The sequence below is a fragment of the Phoca vitulina genome, unplaced genomic scaffold, assembly GCF_004348235.1.
Source record: "Phoca vitulina isolate PV1807 unplaced genomic scaffold, GSC_HSeal_1.0 scaffold31, whole genome shotgun sequence".
Lineage (NCBI taxonomy): Eukaryota > Metazoa > Chordata > Mammalia > Carnivora > Phocidae > Phoca > Phoca vitulina.
The window spans coordinates 11,612,294-11,636,729 of NW_022589734.1; the positions used below are offsets into that span (position 1 = coordinate 11,612,294).

The window sequence follows — 24,436 nt, forward strand, 5'->3', positions numbered from 1 at the left end:
TACAAATTTCAATAACATATTTTAAAAAGTTTTCCAGAAGGCACCTGTGTGGCTCAGTCGGTTAAGCGTCTGCCTTCAGCTCAGGTCATGATCTCAGGGTCCTGGGATGGAGCCCCACATCAGGCTCTTCGCTCAGCGGGGAGTTTGCTTCTCCCTCTCCCTCTGTTCTCTCTCAAATAAATAAAATCTTAAAAAAAAAAAAAAAAGCTTTCCAGAATGCTATCAGGCATGTATATGCATTCAGTCACCTGCTGCTCTATCTCTACATTGTGGGTGGTCCTGCTGGCTCACCTCTTGGCTCCAGAATTCTCTGCAAACTGGTGGGGCAGCCCACTTTGCACAAGAGCCTGAGCAACATCTTGGGAGGAAACTCATCCTATGGAGGCTCCCTGGTGGAGGGGTCAGATACTGACAAGGTTGTCTTGGTAACAACTTTGGACATGAGAGCACTGATATTAAGTAAAAGCTGTTACCTGGGACTCTTCATGGTTCAGTCCTCTGTGAGTCCCCAGGAAGAAAGAATGTGGTGATCAAAAAATAGGATGTACTTAAATCTACATAAGATATTGGGGTTGCAGGAGAGGAGTGCTTTGCCGTCTCTCCCGTACAGAACAGAAATCAAGAGACCGGTTATTCTCAACTTTTCCGCAGAATAGCACCTGGAATCTGGTACCTGTGGGGCTCCTTGGCATTGGCAGTGGTGCCCAGCAGAGTCTGGGATACCGGACGTGAGCACCACTGAGCTCCACCAGCCAGCACCACTGGCCGTCAGCATTCTCTCGATGTAGCGGCAGATGCTTGGTGGGTATGGTGGTACTGGCCTTACCCCCCAAAAGGAGATCTAAGCAAGACAAGAGAGCTATGCCCAAGGATGTCCTGAAATAATGGACCAGAATTATTCATGGGCGTGAGTTATAGAGAACTCTTGAAAAACCTGTCTGGGTATGGGTGCATGTCAAAGGTAGAGGATACTACAGGAAATTCGTGAGGTGCTGGTGAAAAAACTGGTGAGACGTAAAAAGTATATAAAATTACTGTGAGCTAGTGCTCAGATGTGTATCTCTGGAGCACAGAACAGTCCTTGGTTAAAAAAGATAGGAGATAAGTATATCTGATTTGTTAAGTCTCAAAAATAGATTTGAAACACCTTAAAAATATATTAACAATGCTTAAATGATTTGTGAATTAATTCACCAGTCCCATAGATCTTAACCAACCTTAAGGAAACTGAAATTTTACTGAACAGACTTATATTCTTAATAGTGATATAATAATATTAGTTTATTTCCAGTTACTTTGCAAGTTATAGCCTTCTCTCTAAAAGTATGGAAATAAAGTCCAAAACCATATTTCTTTCATAACATTCTGGGCCCATTAAAAGATATTAAATAACTGCCAATTTTGAGGGAAAAAATGAAATCTGCTGTACAGGAAAACAAAGAGTGTCAATTTCACAACTACAAAATAACGTCATTCAGAGATTCAATACTGAATATGTAAGGAACAACAACAACAAAAAGCTAATAATGAAGCTAAGGTTACAATCCGAGATCCTCATAATGATTATTACAACTTCTACTTCCACAGGAAGTAGTGAGGGAATACAAAACTCCTTGGAGATTTACTCCAAAGCCAGACAGTTGGATCAGGACACGTTGGAACTGTACCAGTTTCTGAATTTGGGGACATGGGCAAGAATAAAGCTCTTTCACAATTAACAACAGCAATGAAAGGAGATTCTGTTTGTATGTGCCCTGGTTATCAAGTACTGACCAGAGGGGAAGCAGGTTGGCTATTCTGCATGTATAAGTGGTTTCCTTTTGAATGAAAACAAAGGAAAGTTTTAATGATTTCTTGGAAAAAAATGAGCCAGATTTTATTTCTAATTTTTTAAGCAATAATCACACCTATCTATTGCTGTGTATTCTATTTCTATATATTCTAAAAATATCTACAGTTTACAGTAGATTTATGGTAAAGTCAAAAGATGTGTTCTTTTATTGCTAATATTGAGCAAGAGACAATATGTGAGTCCTATGGACTGTTCTGTATCTTCCTTCTTTCAAGCTACAAACCCAGCCAATAAGGGGACTTAATGAGCAATCTAGATTCTTTCCCTGATGAATGAAATCCTTATCACACACTTTGCTGTTTAGCAGTATATTATCATAAAGTGACAATTAATCCACACTTCATTGAGTGAAGTCTTTTAGAGGTGAAGGTAAAGCATACCCTTCCCTTAGCATTTTAATCCAGATAATGGAAAATCAAATTGAGCATCATTGGCAGGCTCTAAGAAGAAAATCAGTCACGGAAAGGCAAAATGCAGCCTGAGTTGTGTGGGGGGCAGGGGGGAAAGGCCTTTGTTGCTGGCCACTTAACTTTTATTGATGGTTAGAAAGTTTTACAAACTAATTTTATATATATGAATCTCATGTTATTTTGAGCATCTTCTGGGATATCGCCTTAATTCACCTTAAGTAATTCATCAACATTTAATCATCAACCCAACTTGTTCTCCCAAAACACTGAGCTAAGGGATGAAGACAGATAATTCTATAGGGAGGTTGGTGGGGGGTGGATCAAGAGGTTGACAAGTATTATCTATTTTACAGATAAGAGGCAGAAGACAAAATGATCACAATTATATACCACACATGGCTCAGCCCATTGTCTTTGCCAAGGTATTCTGTCAAAATAAAGAAAATTATGGAAATATAAGTGTCTGACTCCCATTTTTTTCTATTAGCTTTGCACCCCACAATCTTCTCTCTGGGTTCTTCTTGAGCTATTGTTTGAACCCTGCTAAATGAGCACTTTTATAACATTACTATCCTTTTTCTTACTGACAAATCATTTCTATTCAATGGAGAATAGAAATAATTTTGTAATGTTTTTCTCATTTTCTTTGAAGTGCAAAATAGAAACTTCAAGCATCCCCCAGTCCCCATCCTCCATTCAACCAGATGGCCATCCCATTCTTGGCCCATATAAAAATTCTGAAGCCACTATTGGAAATATAAACACATAATGAAATAAATGATAATTTATTTTAGCTTTATGTATGTCAAGTATATAGAACTGATGCATAATTTGGAAGTAAACTGGGCAGGTAGGACTGAAATCTGGGAAGCTGAAATCTGTAGCCTTCTAAATAAACAGGGTAATTTCTGCTCAGTAAATTAGGTTACCTCGGTCAGTTCACTCGTTCCACAGTTTTTTAGTTCAATTACATGCAAGCAAGCAAGGTCTTCCTTCGAATGCTTATCTTCTGTGTAACTTTTAATAAGGTAGAAGAAACAGTTTAAAATAAATGCCTATTTGAAATGGTTATAGATGTATCATAAAAATTAGAATAGAGTTAGAGAAGCACAACTATTTTAAGTCATATAAATAAGAGACTATTACCAGGTTTTCTTTAAAAAGTGAGTGCGTCAATCTATTCCTTTGACTTCCATAAAATAAACACACACAAAATAGACTGTTAACTTCATGACCTTAGGCTTTAAAAAGATTTTCTTGGCAGAAGTCTTCACCTAGTTTTAGCTTTTCAGCACTCCACGCCTGTTTTTCCTGTTAAATTGTCAGAACCGTACCAGTCTAGAAACATTAGGTACCAGAGCTATAGGGTTTTCCCTCCCCAGCCCTAAAAGGAAAGGAGAAAGTCAGTACACTACTGGATGGGACTCTGCGCGGGGAAGGCGTGGCTGAAAAACAGTCCTGAGTGTCCTCCGAGAAGACGCTGGAGGCAGCAGACACGCGATCTGGAAGATACAGTGGAAGCAGCAACTGAACAGTAGTTCTGAGAGCCTGGCTTCCACGGCCACGTCCCCTAGTGGCCTCACCGATTACGGCTTCCAGCGCTTTCTCAAATAACGGCCAAAATTAGTCGCCGGAGAAGTAATGACTTAAGGAAAGTTTGCTAGCCTGATTGTGCGAAAATAAATATGTTGCATTTAGACATATTAGAAAAGTTAAAGATGTTAGGCTATGAAGTTTTTGTTTCTTATTTAAAAGGACAAAGTCCAGCCAACTCATTTGCATAGCTTTAAAGTCGCCCTAGGACTGCAAACGTAAGTGACCCCAGCAGCCAGTGGCAAGCGCGGCATAAGGGTCAGATAAGCTGCGCTGGGCCGCCAGCATAGCAGGGCAGCGCGCGGTAGGAAACCCTCTGTGGTCCTTCTTGGCTGTAACAGAAGGAACAGGCCAACTCCTATTAATCCTGGACTTGGGGATGAAGTGTTCCACTGCAGATCTCTGGGACAGCCAAGAGCCTGATTCTTAAATGGAGAGCCTCCTTTGTTTCACTAGACAAACTAGGAACTGTGGGGAAATGAAAGCTGTTTATCAGTATTTTCTTCATATCCACGGTCTCATTAATGTAGCACTCTTAAGTCCAACAGACTTAAGAAGGCAGCAGCTGGTAATAATTAGAAGGAAAAAAAACATACAAAAAACCCCAAAACCTTACAGTGTTCCCTTCCAACTGCAAGGAAAACCTTACCACACTGAGTTGCCACCTCCTCTAGCTCTTTCCTCTGAAGGACTGGAGTGGGTAGTCTGATTAATCAATCACCTAACTGCTCGTTCTAGCTTACTATTCCTTCTGGCTCTAGAATTCTCTAACGTAGGAATCACTTGAATGTATTCACAGAGAAACCTATTTAACTCCATGACAGCAATGGTTACGTTGGCTTAAATCTTTCAGAATAAAACATATTCCTGCCAAACCTGTAAGGATAGCTTGCATGCACTTAGCAGAATGTCAGAATGCAGGATAAAATCAATGTTATATACACTAATTAAAAATCCTATTTAACAAAAATGAGCTTTCCCAATTCCATAGGATCTCTTAAAGGGAACTGCCCATACATTTAGCCACTTAGTAAACATAACTGCTTCACTATAAAGTCAGTAATTATCACAATGAGGCAGAAAGCACTGGAATATGAATTAAGAAGCCCAGGTTCTTGTCTTGACTCTGGCACCGCTAAGTTTTGTCATCTGGAACCTCATTTATATAATACAGGAAAAAAACCACCTCCCTTCTTCTGATGACTGAATTACCTGCTGTTGAAGGCCATTTACCTAGAAACAAAGATTTTATGACAAGTATTCATGGAACATTGATACATCTCAAGTGTCCTACCACATTTTAGAATCAGTAAAATAAGTATAACTTTGTCCTGTTACTCATGTGTAATTCCAACACAATCAGTAGATTAACAGTATGAAATCTGACCTTTGGCCACACTTTTAACTCCTGCAAAAGAGCCTCTAGCTTTGTGTGTATCCAACATATAAAAATTGAAGAAATACCAGGATTTACTGCCAGTTTATAAATCGTAGCCTGGTTTCGTCACATGACCTTTAACAAGGCTATACGGAGTATTAATATTATATCCAACAGAGTAACTATCCTTCTAAAGAGTAACTGTCCTTCCTTACATGGAGATCTAATATCTTTAGGTAAAATTAAAATATTTGAAAATTTTCATGTGATTACTTCTCCATTTCTTAAACTTACACACAACACAAAACTTGTTTTGTGAAAAATAACTTTGAAAATACTACAATAATATTACAATTCCTTTCCCATCACAGAGCACTATAAAGCCGTAAGAATCAGCCCTGCATAGTCCAGACTTTTTCTGATGAATAGAAACAAAGAAAGGAAAAATACAGAATGATGTTTTAAACCTCAAATGAATCAATGAGCAGTTATTGGCTCTCACAATATCAGAGAATCATAGACATCTAACTCAACTTTCCACCCAAAGTCAGAAATAATCGCTTTCTACAATAATTCTGGTAGAAATTCACCCACCTTACCGGAAAATACTCCAGAAAAAGACTTCTCACTACTTTGCAAGGTAGCACATTGTTTTTAAAATGTTTTTTGTTTTCGGAAAACCCTTATTTTGAGCTAAAAATCCTTCTCTATTCAATTGTTACCCGTCAATCCTACTTCTTTCCTCTGAAATCATACACAGCTGGTGTTTTTCCTGTCACCTGAGAGCCCTTCAGACATTGAGAGCAGGCATTTCACACCATGCCTCCCCTTTCCTAGCTAACCAGTCTCAGTGAGCCCAACTTCTCCCGTCCTCCTTTCCTTGCCTGCCTCTCTTCCGTACTGTGTCGTCTGATCTTTCCTTCCTTCCTTCCTCCTCCCACAAGCATTGGTTGAATATATTAGGTATTAGACACATGTCCATATATATGACATAAGCTCCAAACCCTCACACTCTTCGGCATTCTCCTTTGGATTTATTCTAGTTTGTCAGCATCTTTTTTTAAAGTAAGCCCTCAGAAGTGAACATTTTCAGAATGTGGCAGAACTATTACCTCTTATACTCTGAAAGCCATATTTCTATCAATATAACCATTTCCTTTTGGCTTGTACCTAGAAAAAAACTTTCCCTCTGATACCATTCCTCCAAATGGACCTAATCTGGACTTTTTTTGGAGGGGTGGGGAGAATCTACAGACACATGGATTTCTCTTCCTTTCCATCCACCAAATGATGACCATAAAGTTTCTTTATAACAATGCATAAATTGCTTTAATTATAGGATGTCTTTTCCCTCTTTGAGGATTTGGTTTTGCTTTAGATTTGGATGTAGTATTTTAACTCCATGATATATTAAAATAGGTCCTGTCATGACTGCCCTGATAAGCTACTGCTTGATTGAACTATTTATTGACTCTTCAGTCTGGCCACTTTTGGTAAAGAGATTTTATCATCAGCTAGAAGCAGGTGTAAACAAATGGGCTGATCGGTGATTGGATAACTTCAGTCCAAAGTATCTCCCTCAGAGTGTAAATTGCCTCCAATAGTAATAAGGGTCATAGGTTTTTTTCTTTTCCTTTCTTATTAACTGGTTTATGAAGAAAAGAATTAATTGACACTGCCAACTCACAGGGCCGCTGTGGAGATGAGTGACAACAGGAAAGGTTCTCAGAACCTGGGACACAGTAAGAATTCAACTTAGATGCTACTGTTGTCAGTATATGGCTCTTCAGTCTCTTTCTGCACATGGGAAAATATCCTTATTCCTTTAATTGACGCTGAGAATGACAAACATGCCCTGGTACAGTAAGTCCTTTTGTTCTCTAAAATTGCATGGATGCTAGAGTCTGGCCTTCTAAGGCCCTAGGTTGATTTGGTCAGCCAAGAGGAAAGGACTAGGGTTTAAGAAAACAAAGGAAGGCCCTCCTGCCTTGTGGCTCATCTGTCCTACATGTGCTATACTTAACAGATCTGACCTGAGAATATAATGCAGATGCCAAATCCAAACCGATTTTTAACTTGGGAAAAAGTGTAAAGGCAAAAAAATGTAGAGCATAACAAAATAAATATATCACGTACGTTGAAATTGTGTCATATTTGTTTCAAATCTTTTCAATTTAATTCAATAAATATTTATCGAATGTACCTACTAGGTACTGGGAATTAAGGAATAAAGTATAACTGATGAAGTCATCATTCCCTTTGCAAATCTCCCTAATCTTTTGTCCCTCATTCCTTCCTCAGATATAACTATTGTAATAAATTTGATTTCAGGCCTTATCTGTATTTCTATACAATTATATACAGATATTCACAAACAGAAACAGCACTACTTAACACATTTTAAAGATATATATAAATTATATCATACTTAGCTTAATCTACTCGTGATGATACATGCAGACCTAGTTCATTCATTGTAACTGCTGTGTAATATTCCATCATGTGAATATTCTATATTATTATTTATCCATTTCCTCATGATGGAATCATAGGTTGTTTTCAGTTATTCTATTAGAAACAATGCTGCTTTATACAAATCTTGTTTTCATAACAGACTTTCTCTGAAAATAAGTCTAGTTGTGGAATTGCTATGTTGTTTGGGGAATACATGTTTAATTTTAGTAAAAACCACCATATTGCTCTTATGAACTTATGGGACTTGCTACTGTCCATCTTTTAAATTTCTGCCAAGTTCAGGGTTGTGACCCAGCTTTAATCTGCACTTCCTTACTATTACTGCAGTGGGTATGTCTTTAAAAGCTTCCTGACTGTACAGGTTTCCTCCTCAGGGAGCTGCCATTTAATAACTCTTATGCATGCTTCTAACGAATTGCTTGTCTTCTGTTTACTGATTTATAAAAATCATTTGTATATATAAGTCTATATTGTTAATACAGATCGCAAATACCTTCTCCTAGTCTGTTGCTTGATTTTTTTTAAAGATTTTACTTATTTATTTTTTTAGAGCAAGCACAAGTAGGCGGAAGGGTAGAGGGAGAGAGAGAATCTCAAGCAGACTCCGTGCTGAGCACGGAACCCCATGCATGGCTGGATCTCACAACCCTGAGATCATGACTTGAGCTGACATCAAGAGTCGGACACTTAACCGACTGAGCCACCCAGGTGCCCCTGTTGCTTGATTTTTTAAAATGTCTACCTATGGTGTCTTTTATCGTCTCAATTTTAAATTCTGATATGGTCAAACCTGTCACTTTTTATGGTTTGTGTTTTTGCAAGACATGCTGAAAATACCATGAGTATGAGGAGAGCCAACTGGTATAATAAAATAAGCAACAGGGTAGAAGACAAGAGACACGGGTATAAAAAGGGTCTGAATCCCCAATCCACCACTTACTAGTTGTAGGACTCCGCCTAAGACGATCTGAGTCTCAGTTTCCTCAAACAAGGGAGAACTACTCTACACAGCCGTCCATTTATCCAACAAGTATTCTTCGAGTGTCTATTACGTGCAGGCACAATCCTGGAGCTGAAACTACAGTGGTAAACAAGATACACGAAGTCTGTGCCCTTACAGAGCTTATACTGCAGGATGGGGGGGCAGCAAATCATAAGTAAACGAAGATAATACAAAAGCAACTAACTAAATGACATCAACTGAGAGGATGCTGTGAAAATGTTCTGCAAATTGAAAAGTGTTATACAAGCACAGGACATTTCGATTATCACCACTGGGGATGCTGCCTGAAGTTCCTCTGAAGTGGCCCACAAATTGAAGCTGCAATTATCCTATTTCATTTGAAAATGAACTGATAGGGAGTCAAGCCATACAAGACAAAAAAAAGTCTACCAGATAGGAAAGAATTTTATGCTGGAGGGCATCATGGACTTTGAACCAGAAACCCAGAAACTTCATTCCATTTGGTCCAAAGCAGTCCTCCGGCCTTGCTGGGACCAGTCGTTGATGCAACAGCTTCATACCAGCCAGGCTGGTGTCTTCACTGCCCTCAACACATCTGATGGGTCTCCCAGTTTTCCCACCTAATCTTAGTCTCTTCTAATACTGTCTCCTCCTAGGTCATGCCAAGTAAGTCCTATCTTGTCCATTTATTTCATTTTTATCCATACGCTTAAGTTTGTAATCAATTTTCACTACTTCCAAACTGACAGGGAAAAAGCAGGAAAACAAACTATGTATATATATGCATTCTCTTTCCTCATTATTTCAAATACAATATACAAATCCAATAATCTGCTCTACTTAGGGTTTTAGTAATGAAATAATGATGATCCAGTGGGAAAGGCAGAGAGTGGAAGATATGTTTTCTTGTAGGGTAAATTTTTAAGGGTTAAGGCATTAGATTAAGCATTATTAAGAAGCTCAAGACATAGGCAATTTGATGTAGGCAGTTGGGCAAACAGCTAAGGTTTAATCTGATTATGGGGAGCACTCAGGATTTTCTAAAATTGTGATTCAAATCCTTGAAACAATTTTCAAAATACATTCAGTTTCCTAACATGAGTGCACCTATAGGTGCAAATTATTCAGCAGGAAAAACAGTTTTGAAACTAGCACGTAGCTTGGTCTTTCATTTTTTGCTAATTAACAGAATTCGTGCTGTCTGAAAAAAAAAAGGAACTAAATATCAGAGAATGAAATCTTTATTACTTTTTCAGTCTCTCCAGGAAAAGTCCTGAATGTTAAACTAAATCTATAGTCACAGGAACATGAAGATTTTAAAAATGTAAGTAAATGTAGCTTAATCAAGTTAGTCTAACAAAAAAATTCTCTCTTCCAGACAGAGAAAAAAGTTAGGTTTGTAAAGATGAACAGGATTAAGTTTCTGCGGGTAATAGCCACCAGTTGTGAATTTTCACTATCAGCTAGCTTGTATATTATGAGGAACTTATATATAGGTTATCTTATGTGACCCAATCTTCACCATTTGTTACTATACACATCTTATAGAGGAGATAAATGGAGTAGAGAATTGAACCCAGGAAGCGTGGTTCAAGAAATCACTTTTTCAAATGTTGACAACACGAAAATATGGGAGTACTGACCTATTTTATAACCTCCTTACCCAGGCTCTCTCTCAGCCCAGGTATTATGGAAACCAGGTTAATCTTCCTAAATGACACTTTCATCACTTGACTCTCCATTTCAAAAACTTGGTTTACAAAATCAAGAAGGAACTTCTTGGCCTCAGATTCAAGACTCTTCAAAAATCTGCCTTGACCCATTCCGTACTCCTGTTGGTCCACAACCTTCACAATTCAAAAAACATTTACTGAGCACCTAAATGTAAGCTAGGCTCTGCAAGAATAGATGGCCTTGTCCATAAGGTGCTCACAGAACAGTGTTTCTCAAATATCTGTTATTGCTTTCTGGGTCCTTCCTTACCCAGTTATTTCCCCTAAATGGAATCTTCTGTTTGATTCTACATTCCTCCTTTTTCCTATATATCAAAATCCAACCTAGTCAAGATCTAGTGTCAATCCCAACTCCTTCATGAAGCATACACTAAATATTTTTGTTAGTTCATTCCTCTGAACCCCTAGAATACTGTATTTCAGATTTCTGTGGACTTGATTCCTGGCATGCAAATTCCAAAGCCCCTCACAGAGAGATTCTGAATCAGTGGGTCCGGCTTCATCTAGTCTGGGAATGTGCATTTAAACATGTCTACCCAGTTCCCAAGTTCCTGCTCCTTCTACTCATGCCACCTCTCAGACAACTGGTTTGATTTTTTCTCCTCTCGTTGAATTGACTCATCTTCTGAGTACTCTGGTGTCACAGACACAAACTTGATCTCAGCCTTATCAATCCTGATGATTTTGGCTCCTCAATTACCAACCACCTCCTGGTCCTGACCACATTCTTGGCTCAATAAAGAAATAAAAGTTACCCGTGCTGTAGATTTGGATTTTTTTTTTTTTAAACTAGTATGGTTGCTTTGCATTAGTGAGTCTGAAACAGACTTCAGGCAGTTAAATCTCAAAGTTAGTCGTGATACGTGCCATTTCTTTTTAGGAGTCTGAGTACAGAAAAGACCACAGGAAAGGGGTAATGCTTACCGTGAAGAATACAAAGGAGTAACAATTCCCTAACCTATGGAGGGAGGGATATGAAATAGCCTCTAAGGGCAATCTTGATTAGGTTGTCCTAGAAGAAAATGCAACTGAGTATTGTTCTGATAACCCAAAGCACCCTCCTTAAGCAGAACTGCACCACTGACATTAAAACACTCCCAAAATATGCATTTCCAAAAATCAAGGAAGCTGCTGGCCCAAGAGAATGAACCTTCCCTGTAACAATTTAAGGAAAGCCTCTGCAAAGAAAGCAGACAAGGTCAAAGTATAGGCTCCCTCTTTCATCCCACTGTGTCAGAGAACACTGCACAGACCTCCCAAAGGCAAAGAAAATAAGGTGATCAGAACTAATTTTTCTGGAAAATTAAAAATGGTCTAATTTTATTTTTGCATTATGGACACCTTTTGTTTTCTACTTTAAAGGCTTGAGTTAATTTTTAACCTGACTCTAACTAACTAACTCTTACTAATCTAACTTCAGTGTTAACAGTTGATAAACTTTTGACCCTGCCAAAACACTAAGGGTCCCCAACTAGTCATAATATCTGTTAAACTCAAAGATTCTATTAACAAAATTCTGCTTAGCAATATGGAAAAATCAATAATTTAAATCTTTAAGTATTACAATTAAACTCAAACGATAAACTGTCATTATGAAACAAAAATTTATGTGCAAAGCTATCATTGGTCTCTTTCATCAATGTCTATTTTATTAAAGATTTACTCATTCATTTGAGAGGGGGAGGGGCAAGATTTACTCATTCATTTGAGAGGGGGAGATTTACTCATTCATTTGAGAGAGGCAAAAGGAGAGGGAGAGAATCTCAGACTCCTCACTGAGCACAGAGACCTACACAAGGCTCAGTCTCACGACTCTGAGGTCATGACCTGAGCCAAAACCAAGAATCAGGTGCTTAATGAAGGTGCCCCTCTGATTAGTGTCTTAATACTACAGTTATTCAATCAAAAAATAGTGACCGCTTTACTTAATTGCATATTATTTAAGTGTCTACTAGATGGGTGTGGGGCCGGCTTTAGATTCTCTCTCCCTTCTCTCTCTCTAAAAAAAAGAAACACAGAAAACCCCCCACACTTTTCCTTGCTTGCTCCATTTTCCATATATTTGAAATGGATTTTTAGGTTATATGTATTGGTTTATATATGTAAATACATACATATGATCTATATAATATGTAAATACAGATATCATATATATAAATACAAATATATCTATCCATCCATCTATCCATCCATCTATTCTTATAATTCACCAGGAAAGAAACTACATGGGGAAGTCATTCTGATTTGTCCATTCTCATCTATGATAATGTAGAAGAGTACTATGGCTTTCATCACATTTATATGAGAAGAGTACATTTACACTGATTCATGGATAAACCTATATGGAATAAAACAGGTAATGTTTTTGGATCAGAAGGTTTATACCTGGTTTTGCTACCTCTAGTATGTGACCTTAGATAAATCATTTATTCTTTGAAACTCAATTTTCTCACCTGTAAAGTAGGTATACTGATACAGGACTTGTCTCTCTCAAGTTTCTTGTAAGGCTTCAAAAAAGATCAATGTTTTCCAATGCACTTTTACACATATTAACTAACTAATATAAAATAACTGATAACCCAAAGCACCCTCCTTAAGCAGAACTGCACCACTGACATTATTACACTTGCCGTGCATTTAAGTGATAACTAAAACCCAAAAAAGACAACATATATGTAAGAATCAAAATAATTACTCAGTAAATTCACAAATCATAGCTTTGTTTATATTACTATTAAGATGTTCATTTTTAATTTCAGCAAAAATTTAATGTTTTTACTTATAGATTTCATTATGTAAAAATAAGAACATAATCTGGCCCCATCTACAAATTATATTATGAAAAGCAAATATAATTATAGAAACGTATACACATTCATTTTAATTTCAGTAACTTATAATAAAGTTATAGGTTTCATTACTCAGAAATGACGTAACCTGACCCCTTCCACAAATATGACTGTGAAATAAAAATATAGTTGTAGGAATACATATACATCATCATTTATGGAAAGGTTACACAAGCATATGTGCATGGATGAAACACCTACATTACTGAAACATGCCTAAACTCAACTGTGATAAATAATTATAAGTGTCTTTAAAAGAACTATACCATGGATATGTTTGCAAAGCAGATGTGCGTTTCCAAATTAATTCTTTATGGATGGTAAATGGGACTGATGAGAAAAGAACACTGCACTGGGAACCAGCAACACTGGCCTTCACTTTATCAGCAAATAACAGTTTAGCATTTACTATAGGTTAGGCATTAGCCTAGATGCTTGAGATACTTTACTGAGCAAGGCAAACAAAAATCTGTCCTCATGAAGCTTGCAAACAAAAGGGGACATTAAAGGACACATCATGAGGAACAAACAAAAATCACTTCACATAATAATTAAAAGGTACCAAGTGTTATATAAATGAGTAAATCAAAGTGCTATGAAAAAATATAGCAGTGTAAGGGGATCAGGCATATGTGAATATGGCAGGGCAGGTTTTAGTTTTAAATAGAGTAGTTAGGGTAGGTCTAATTAAGAAGGTACTAAGCAATAACTGAAATGAGAAATACACCAGAGGGAATCAACAATAGAGGATGCAGAAGAACAGGTCAGCAATCTGGAAGACAGCATAATGGAAAGCACCCAAGCTAAAGAGCAAAAAGCAAAAATAATAATAAAAGAAAGGAGGATAGTTTAAGGATCTCTTGGACAACATCAAGGGAAGGAACATCTGTATTACATGGGTCCCAGAAGGAGAAGAGAGAAAGGGGCAGAAATTATATTTGAAGAAATAATAGCTGAACACTTCCCTAACCTAGAGAAGGAAACAGACTTCTAAGTTCAAGAAACACAGAGAGCTCCAAACAAGATGAACCAAGGACGTCCACATCATGATACATAATAACTAAAATGTTAAAGATTACAGATAAGCAGAGAATTTTAAAAGCAGCTAGAGAGGAGCAACTAATTACAAATGAAAAAGGGAAATCCCAAGTGGCTGTCAGCTAATTCTTTAGCAGAAGCTTTGCAGGCCAGATGGGAGTGGCATGATATATTTAAAGTCCCGAAAGAGAAAAACAACAACAACAACAACATTATACCCAACAGCAAGACTACCATTCAGAATAGAAGGAGAGAGAGAGAGTTTTCCAGACAAACTAAAGTTAAAGGAGTTCATCACTGCTAAACTGGCCTTATAGGAAATGTTAAAGGGACTTCATTAAGTGAAAAAGAGAAAGTCAGGGATGCCTGGGTGGCTCAGTCGGTTAAGCATCTGCCTTCGGCTCAGGTCGTGATCCCAGGATCCTGGGATGTCAGGCTCCCTGCTCAGCGGGGAGCCGGCTTCTCCCTCTGCCTGCCTCTCCCCCTGCTTGTGAACGCAGGCGCACGCTCTCTCGTTCTCTCTCTGACAAATAAATAAAATCTTTCAAAAAAAGAAAAAGAGAAAGTCATAATTAGAAGGAAAACTATGAAATTTTCAAAATTAGAAAATTATGAAAGGACCAAATTTCATGAGTAAAAGCAAACATAAAGATAGCAGAACAATCACAGAGCTACTGTGCATGTTACAAAACAAAAGTAGCAAAATCAATTACATCATAAAGATTAGTGAAGGGAACTCACAAAATAAAAATATGTGAAATATGACAATATACAAAATGTGATGGAAGAGTAAAAATAGGTTTTTTTTTAGAAAGTGTGTGAACTTAAGTGACCATCAACTTAATATGGACTGCTATATATTTAAGATATTATATATGAACCTCATGGAAACAACAAAAACCTGTAATAAATACATGAAAAAATAAAGAGAAAAAAAGCCAAACATAACACTAAAGAAAGTTATCAACCACAAGGAAAAAGAGCAAAAAAAAAAAAAAAGAAAGAAAGAAAGGAACAGAGAAGAACTACAAAGGAAGGAAAAAAACAAACAAACCCAGAAAACAATTAACAAAATGGCAGTGAGTATATACTTGTCAATAATTACTTTAAATGTAAATGGTCTAAATGCTCAATCAAAAGATATGAGATGACTGAATTAAAAATAAAAGAGTCACATATGCATATATGCTGCCTACAAGAGACTGACTTCAGATTTAAAGACACATACAGATTAAAAGTGAAGGGATGGAAAAAAATATTTCATGCAAAGTGAGGCAAAAAAGAAGAAGAAGAAGCCAAACTAGCAATACTTATATCAGACAAAACAGACTTTAAAACAAAGACTGTGGGGCACTTGAGTGGCTCAGTTGGTTAAGCATCTGCCTTAGGCTCAGGTCATGATCTCAGGGTCCTGGGATTGAGCCCTACATCTGGCTCTCTGCTCAGTGAGGAGTCTGCTTCTCCCTCTCACTCTCCCTCTGTGTGTGTGTGTGTGTGCGTGTGCGCGCGCACCTTCTCTATCAATAAAATCTTTTAAAAAATAAAACAAAGACTGTAACAAAAAATGGCATTACATAATGATAAACGGATCGACACAAGAGGATATAATAATTGTGAATATCTACACACCCAACAATGGAGCACGTGAATAAAGTAAATACTGAAAAATATAAAGGGAGAAATTGACAGTAATATAATAACAGCAGGGGACTTTAGCACCCACTTACAACAATGGATAGATCATCCAGGCAGAAAAATCAAGAGAAAGAAGGAAATAATAAAGATTGGAGCAGAAATATATGAAACAGAGATTTTAAAAAAAAAAATCAATGAAACCAAGAACTGGTTTTTTGAAAAGATAAACAAAATTGATAAAACTTTAGCCAAACTCATCAAGAAAAAAAGAGAGGATCCAAATAAATAACATCAGAAATGAAGTAACAATGAACACCACAGAAATACAAAAGAATATAAAAGATTACTAAGAAAAATTATATGCCAACAAACTGGACAACCTAGAAGAAATGGATAAATTCCTAGAAATGTACAATCTTCGGGGGGTGGGAGGGATGGAGTGGCTGGGTGCTGGACACTGGGGAGGGTATGTGTTGTGGTGAGCACCGTGTATTGTGTGAGACTGATGAATCACAGACCTGTACCCCTGAAACAAATGTTAATTAAAAAAAAAAAAAAAAGAAATGTACAATCTTCCAAAAGTCATTCAAGAAGAAATAGAAAATCTGACCAGACCAAACTAATAACAAAATTCAATCAGTAATCAAAAAACTCCCAGCAAACAAAAGCCCAGGACCAGATGGATTCACAGGTGAATTCTACCACACATTTAAAGAAGAGTTAACACCAATTCTCAAACTATTCCAAAAAACAGAAGAGGAAGGAAGCTTCCAAATACATTCTATGAGGTCAACATTACCCTGACACTAAAACGAGACACTACAAAAAAAGAAAACTACAGGCCAATATACCTGATGAAAGCAGATGCAAAAATCCTCGACAAAATATTAGCAAACCAAATCCAACAACACATTAAAAGGATCACCACGATCAAGTGGGATTTATGCTGGGGAGCAAGGATGGTCAATATCTGCAAATCAATGTGATATACCACATTAACAAAACAAAGGATAATAATATGATCATGTCAATAGATGCAAAAAAGCATCTGACAAAATTTAACAACCATTCATGATAAAAAATGCTCAACAAAGTGTGCTTAGAGGGAACATACCTCAACATAATAAAGGCCATACATGACAAACCAGAGCTAACATCATACTCAATGGTGAAAAACTGAAAGCTTTTCCTCTAAGGTCGGGAACAAGACAAGGATGTCCACTCTTACCACTCTGATTTAACATGGTACTGTAAATCGCAGCCATAGCAATCACACAATGAAAAGAAATAAACAGTATCCAAATGGGTAGGGAAAAAGGAAAACTCACTATTTGCAGATGACAGGGTACTATATATAGATAACCCTAAAGACCTCACCAAAACAGAATAAATGCATTCAGTATGGTTGCAAGATAAAAAATTTATATACAGAAATGTTACATTTCTATATACTAATAACAAAGCAGAAAGAGAAATTAAGAAAACAATTCCACTTGTAACTGCACCAAAAAGAATAAAATACCTAGGAATAAACCTTACCAAGGAAGTGAAAGACCTATACCCTGAAAACCATAAAACACTGATAAAAGAAACTGAAGACACCATAAACAAATGAAAAGATACATCATGCTCATGGACCAGAGGAATAATATTGTTAAAATGTCCATACTACCTAAAGCAATATATAGATTCAATGCAATTACCATCAACATACAACAGGATTTTTCACACATCTCAGAATAAACAATCCTAATATTGATATGGAATCACAGAAGATCCTGCATAGCCAAAGCAATCTTGAGAAAGAAGAACAAAGCTAGAGGCATCACGCTCTGATTTCAAAATATACCACAAAGCTACAGGAATCGAAAGAGTATGGTACTGGCACAGAAACAGACACGTGGATGAATGGAACAGGATAGAGAGCCCAGAAATGAATTAATGCTTAGACAGGTTAATTCATCTATGACAAAGGAGGCAAGAGTATGCAATGGGGGAAAGACAGTCTTTTCAATAAATGGTGCTGGGAAAACTGGATTGCTACATGCAAAAGAATGAAACCGGCCAACTTTCTCACACCATACACAAAAAGAAACTCAAAATGGATTAAAGACCTAAATGTGAGACTCGAAACCATAAAAATCCTAGAAGAAAACACAGGCAGTAATTTCTTGGACATCAACCTTAGTAATATTTTTCTAAATCTGTCTTGTCAGGCAAGGGAAACAAAGGCAAAAATACACTATTGACACTTCATCAAAATAAAAAGCTTCTGCACAATGAAGGAAACAACAAAACAAAAAGGCAACCTACTGAATGGAAGAAGATATTTGCAAATGATACATCTGATGAAAGGTTAATTTCCAAAATATATAAATAACTTATACAAGTCAACAGCAAAAAACCCCAAATAATCCAATCAAAAAAATGGGCAGAGGACCTGAATAGAATTTTTTCCGAACAAGACATACAGATGGCCAACAGACACATGAAAATATGCTCAACATCACTAGCCATCAGGGAAATACAAATCAAAACCACACTGAGCTATCACCTTACACCTGCCAGAATGGCTAGTATCAAAAAGACAAAAAAAAATAACAACAGGTGTTGGCGAGGATGTGGAGAAAACGGAACCCTTGTGCACTGTCTGTGGGAATGCAAATTGGTGCAGCCACTGTGGAAAAGAATATGGAGGCTCCTTAAAAAATGAAAACTAGAACTACCATAGGATTCACCAACTCCACCACTGCGTATTTACCCAAAGAAAATGAAAACACTAATTTGAAATGATCTATGCACCTCTAAGTTTATTGCAGCATCATTTACAATAGCCAACATATAAAAGTAACTCAGGCGTCCATCGATAGACAGGTGGATAAATAAGATGTGTGAGACATATAAAATATATATATATATATCTCACAATATTAGTCAAGAAAAAAAGAATGAGATCTTGTCATTTGTGACAACATGGTAGGACCTAGAGGGTATTATGCTAAGTGAAATAAGTCTGATAGAGAAAGACAAATATGTCTTTGTGATTTCAAGTATATGTGGAATCTAAAAAAAAAAAAAGCAAATGAACAAAGAAAAGCAGAAACAGATCCATAAATACAGAGAACTGGTGATTGCAGAGCAAAGGGGGGATAGGAGGACAGGCAAATGGATGAAGAGGAGTAGGAGATACAGGCTTCCAGTTAGGGAATGAAGAAGTCACAGGGATGAAGGTACAGCCTGGGGAATACAGTCAGTTTTGCATTGTATTGTAATAGCACTGTATGGGGACAGATGGTAGCTACGCTTGTGGTGAGCATAGCATAAGGTATAGATTTTGTTGAATCACTATGTTGTACTCCTGAAACTAATGTAACATTGTGTGTCAACTATACCTCAAAAAGAGAGAGAGAGAGAGAGAAGGAAACCTGTCTTGTCTACTGCTTCCCAAAACTTTTTTGATCCTAAGATCGTATTCTCTTAACACTTACGAGAAAAGAAAAAAAAAGGTATTAAGAAGACAGCCATACAAGAAAGGGGAACCCTCCTACACTGTTAGTGCAAATGCAAGCTGGTGCAGCCACTCTGGAAAACAGTATGGAAGTTCCTCAAAAAGTTGAAAATAGAGCTACCATATGATCCAGCAATTACACTACTGGGTATTTACCCCAAAGATACAAATGTAGGGATCTGAAGGGGTACGTGCACCCCGATGTTTATAGCAGCAATGTCCACAATAGCCAAACTGTGGAAAGAGCCAAGATGTCCATCAACAGATGAATGGATAAAGAAGATGTGGTATATATATACAATGGAATATTATGCAGCCATCAAAAGGAATGAAATCTTGCCATTTGCAACGACGTGGATGGAACTGGAGGGTATTATGCTGAGCAAAATAAGTCAATCAGAAAAAGACATGTATCATATGACCTCACTGATATGAGGAATTCTTAATCTCAGGAAACAAACTGAGGGTTGCTGGAGTGGGGGGTGGGGTGGGAGGGATGGGGTGGCTGGGTGATAGACACTGGGGAGGGTATGTGCTATGGTGAGCGCTGTGAATTGTGTAAGACTGATGAATCTCAGATCTGTACCTTTGAAACAAATAATACATTATATGTTAAAAAAAAAAAAAAAAGATAGCAGGAAGGGAAAAATGAAGGGGGGGAATCGGAGGGGGAGACGAACCATGAGAGACGATGGACTCTGAGAAACAAACTGAGGGTTCTAGAGGGGAGGGGGGTGGGGGGATGGGTTAGCCTGGTGATGGGTATTAAAGAGGGCACGTACTGCATGGAGCACTGGGTGTTATACGCAAACAATGAATCATGGAACACTACATCAAAAACTCATGATGTAATGTATGGTGATTAACATAACATAATAAAAAATATATTAAAAAAAAAAAAAAAGAAGACAGCCATACAGCTCTCTGGCAGAAAGATCCAGCCAGGCAGCCAGAGAGAAGAGCCAGTGTAAAGGCTCCATTGATTCTGCCAAAACAATCTTGTGAAAGGAAAATACCCCATTTTGCAGATGAGTAAATAGTGTCTCAGAGTGATGGGATTAAGGCAATAGAGCTAATTAAAAAAGCCAGGACTAGAAAGAAATTGGGTTTATTGACTCTTGGTCCAGCACCTTTCTGTTTCGTGCCTTTGTCCACCAGCTAGAGGAAAGTGTTCTGTTTCCTATAAAACCCTGAGTAAGGGGTCACCATAGTTGTCGCTGTTGTTGCTATTATTATTAATCAGGTCCACTGATATTTCTTGAAAGGTAGTTAAAGCTCAAAGAATAATTTCATTTTCCCTTCCCATGGTTTATTTTTCTCTTTCCTTTATCTGTGCTTCCTTCTTTGGGTGGGTCATTTCAATATCAGATTTTCAGTTAAAGGAATTCTATTTCTTTGGATATTTGATAAAGGTGTGAAGCACAGAAATAAGGTAAAAAGCATTTATAACTTAACATACAAAAGAGCTATGAGAGAATGGTGAGAATGTGGAGCCCAGTGGCTGCAAGGTAGAGAACTACCTTTCGTGGGGGGGGTGGGGTGGTTTGCAGAAGGAAGGGAAGCACAACACAGGGAGGAAGGCAAGAGGGAGGTCTTGGAAACATATCAGGACCAGAGCGCCCCCAGCTTTAAGCTACTACAGGAAAATGAGGACTCTGGCCTTGAAAAAATAACGAGCTTCAAGTAAAAAGGTTAAAAACTAAGAGACCAAAAAGGAGGAAATCAGTAAGAAAGACAAGAATAGTGGAGAGGGCCCTGGAGGAGAGAGAAGATGCAAAGAGATTTTCAAAATGTGGGAATATTATACAATGAACACTATAAAAGAGAAAGGCGAGTAAGAATCCGATTTCAGACACAGTAGACTTGAGAGCTGGTGGAATTACTAACAGCCAAAGGGAACAGAGAGGACAGTCTGAAAGGTGAGTAGCTGACTTTTGGTAACACTAGGTCTAAAGCGGCAGTGAGGTTCTCACGAGAGGGAAGAGTCTAGCAGAGAAGAGGTAAATTTGGAAGACGTGTGTCATCTGGGGCTGTTTTGTCCCAAGTGTGGCTACTGAGCACCTGAAATTGTGGTTCACCTGAACGGAATATGCTGTCAGTATAAAACACATAACCAGATGCTGAAGATTTCACATGGGGAAAAAAAAAATGTATGATATCTAATTTTTTTACATTGATTACATGTTGAAATAATATTTGCATGAATTGGGTTAAATAAAATCTATTATTAAAATTAATTTCACCTCTCCTTTTACTTCTTAATGCCACTACTAGAAAATTTTAAATTACATAAATGCAGTTTGCATATTTCCCCTGGTGGGTGTTGATAAAGAGCAATACTAGATCCGTTTCAGGATCACATAAGGGGATGAGATCCAGGAGTGAATCACAGACATTATCCTGAGGTATTTCAACTGAAAACAGCCAGATACAGGAGAAAGAACGCACGTCATTATAAAAGATAATATTCATGAATGCTCGAAGAAGTACACTAGCCAGTTAGTGCAGTATCTTCTTTGTTCCTCCCAACAACCTTATGAAATGATATCACTGTCTTCTTTTATAGAAAAAAACCTGAGTTCTAAAGAAGTTAACCTGCCCAAGGTCACACAGTTAAACCTTGTGTTGGGGTTCAAATACATGACTCAATCCAGATCTCAAGGTTTAAACTGCCACATCAATTCCAGAACAATGTATACTCTGCAACTCTTAAATTGTTAGAGTTTAAATGGTTATATTTAAACTAACAATTTATTAGAATCCTTCACTGTCAGAGTCAGGGACATACCAGTGATGTCCTCATTCGATTAAGATACAAATGTGTAAAATTTGTAACTTCAGAATTTTGCTGAGCTACTCATGTTGGCATATTTTCACCATGTTGAGCTTAAATAAGAGCTTACTGGTGTAACCTCTTGTCTCTTATCAACATCTACTCCTAAATATCCAAAACTTTCAGGTTAGACGGTAGACTGTCCAAGGGAGATAATCCTGGGCACAGCCCTCAATAGAAGGACCCTGTTTTCTGAATAGAACAAATTTACGATATGGAGCCACTTAAATTTTAAACACCTTCTTTCAGACTATGAAAACACCCGAACCTCCCAAACTGTGATTAAAATGTTTTGAAGGGATCAGTTATACTGCAATTAAAAAAAAAAAGCTTTCAAGGGAGCTGGATGAAATTGTAACTTTTTGTTGAAAGAATGAGAATTAAGCTTACCCAACTGGATAACTTTAAAAGGGGATTTATATTTCTTGAAAAATACGATGCTTTGAGGAATAGACAAAAAAAAAAAATGGCTTGATATTTTGACTGGAATCGTAACATAAAATCTCCTACAAATATAAATTGGGATCAAAAGAATGAGGCATCTTGCATTTATGTTTGGTGGCTGGATTTAATTTCAAAGACAATCGTATTATGCCTTCCTTTCCATCTTTCATCTTTACTACCTATCTGGCCAGAACAGCAATTATAGAGGTGCTAAACTTGAAGAGTGACGGCTATAATTACATCATTTTCAGGAACTTGCCCATGTAAATTTTACTATGCAGTTAGGTTCAGATTATAAAAACACATGTCCCCAGGCTTAAAACAAAGGACTGCTATACATTTATATTGTGAAATGGAAAAGCAAAAGGGAATTTGAAGGAAAAACATAGGCTTTGGAATAAGACTAATTAGCAGACATCGTGAGAGACTATTCATGTTGGACTTCGACTCAAAGCAGTGTCTCTCTGAACTGACCCATGAGCTTATTTTGGAATTTAACCTCCCACTGCCAGCATAATTTTTTTAAAGTGAGAGGACTTCTATGTGGACATATGCATAAAAATATCTCCTCAGAAAACCCAAAGTTTCTGAAAACGCTTTTCTAAAAAGGTAGTATCACAATAGTACAGGATAGAGTTAATAAGTGCAAGCCCTTTATTTTGACTCTTTAAAATTCCCATGGCTCTTCCATTCCAATTAAGGTGATATCCTTGGACTTCTTTTCTTACTCATTATAATTCTTTGTAACAAAGGTTCAGGCCCCCAAGGAGAGAGCCAGTTAGCTCTAAAAATGCTTTATCCATCCAAGGGCAAAGGTGTCATGGGCATGAAGAGACAGACCCAGGCATTAAGGGATGGCAGCTCTACCCTTCCCATTGAGGGTCACCACACTAAGTCCCTTGTTTCCAAGACTATTCCTCCTCTCAATCTTCCCTTGAAATTCTCATCCTTATAACTGTCAACTGGATAATCCTTATAGTTGCATTGCTGCTTCCCATTTGTACATCAGCAACAGTATGCTGGTTTTTTGGGTTAATTTTCTCTTTAATTTATAGAGCACAGATTATGTGCCAGGCACTGTTGTAGGTACTAGAAATACAGCAGTGAACAAAATGAAAAAATCTCTGCGCCGATATTTACATAGTGGGGAACACGTTCAGTAAACAAGATAAACAAAAGAGTATGTTAAATAATAAATGCTATAAAAAAAAATGAAGCAAGAAGGGTGATAGGAACTGTGGTGGTTGCGGTAGGAAAGACTGAAATGTGAGATAAGGTGACCACAGAAGGCTTCACGTATAATCAGGTAGATGATGTGTGCCTGAGAGGGTGGAGGGAGAGCAAAATCCGGGACTGATCAGGGTCAGCTGGAGCGGGGAAAAGAAAGGCGATTAGCATATTTTAACAAGCCCCATAGTGGAGAAGGAACCATATGGAAACCACATCACTTTCTCTTTTTGTAGTCACAAAACCAGGTTCTTCTGCCAAAACTCTCAAGCAGTTCATGGGATACGGACGCACGGGGACACACACGGACACACACGCACCCCTCTCTCTCCAGGACAGAGCTCCGTGGCCAGCAGAAAGCGGTATGAATTCAGAGTCGAGTACTGGCCTGGAAACTGGGAAAGAGTAGTTGTCGGAAAGAACACACCAGACCCCCCCGCCCAGTCTCCGTAAACAAATGGGAATCTCCCCGACTCCACGATGCAAACCCAGGGAGG

The 24,436-nt window shown here is 37.7% G+C and overlaps 1 protein-coding gene across 1 annotated transcript in view; it reads right to left on the reverse strand.

Annotated features, from left to right (window-relative positions):
• ELOVL2 (ELOVL fatty acid elongase 2) overlaps positions 1-24,436 on the reverse strand; it is an 89,327-nt gene that overhangs the window by 64,244 nt on the left and 647 nt on the right. The window lies entirely within an intron of this gene.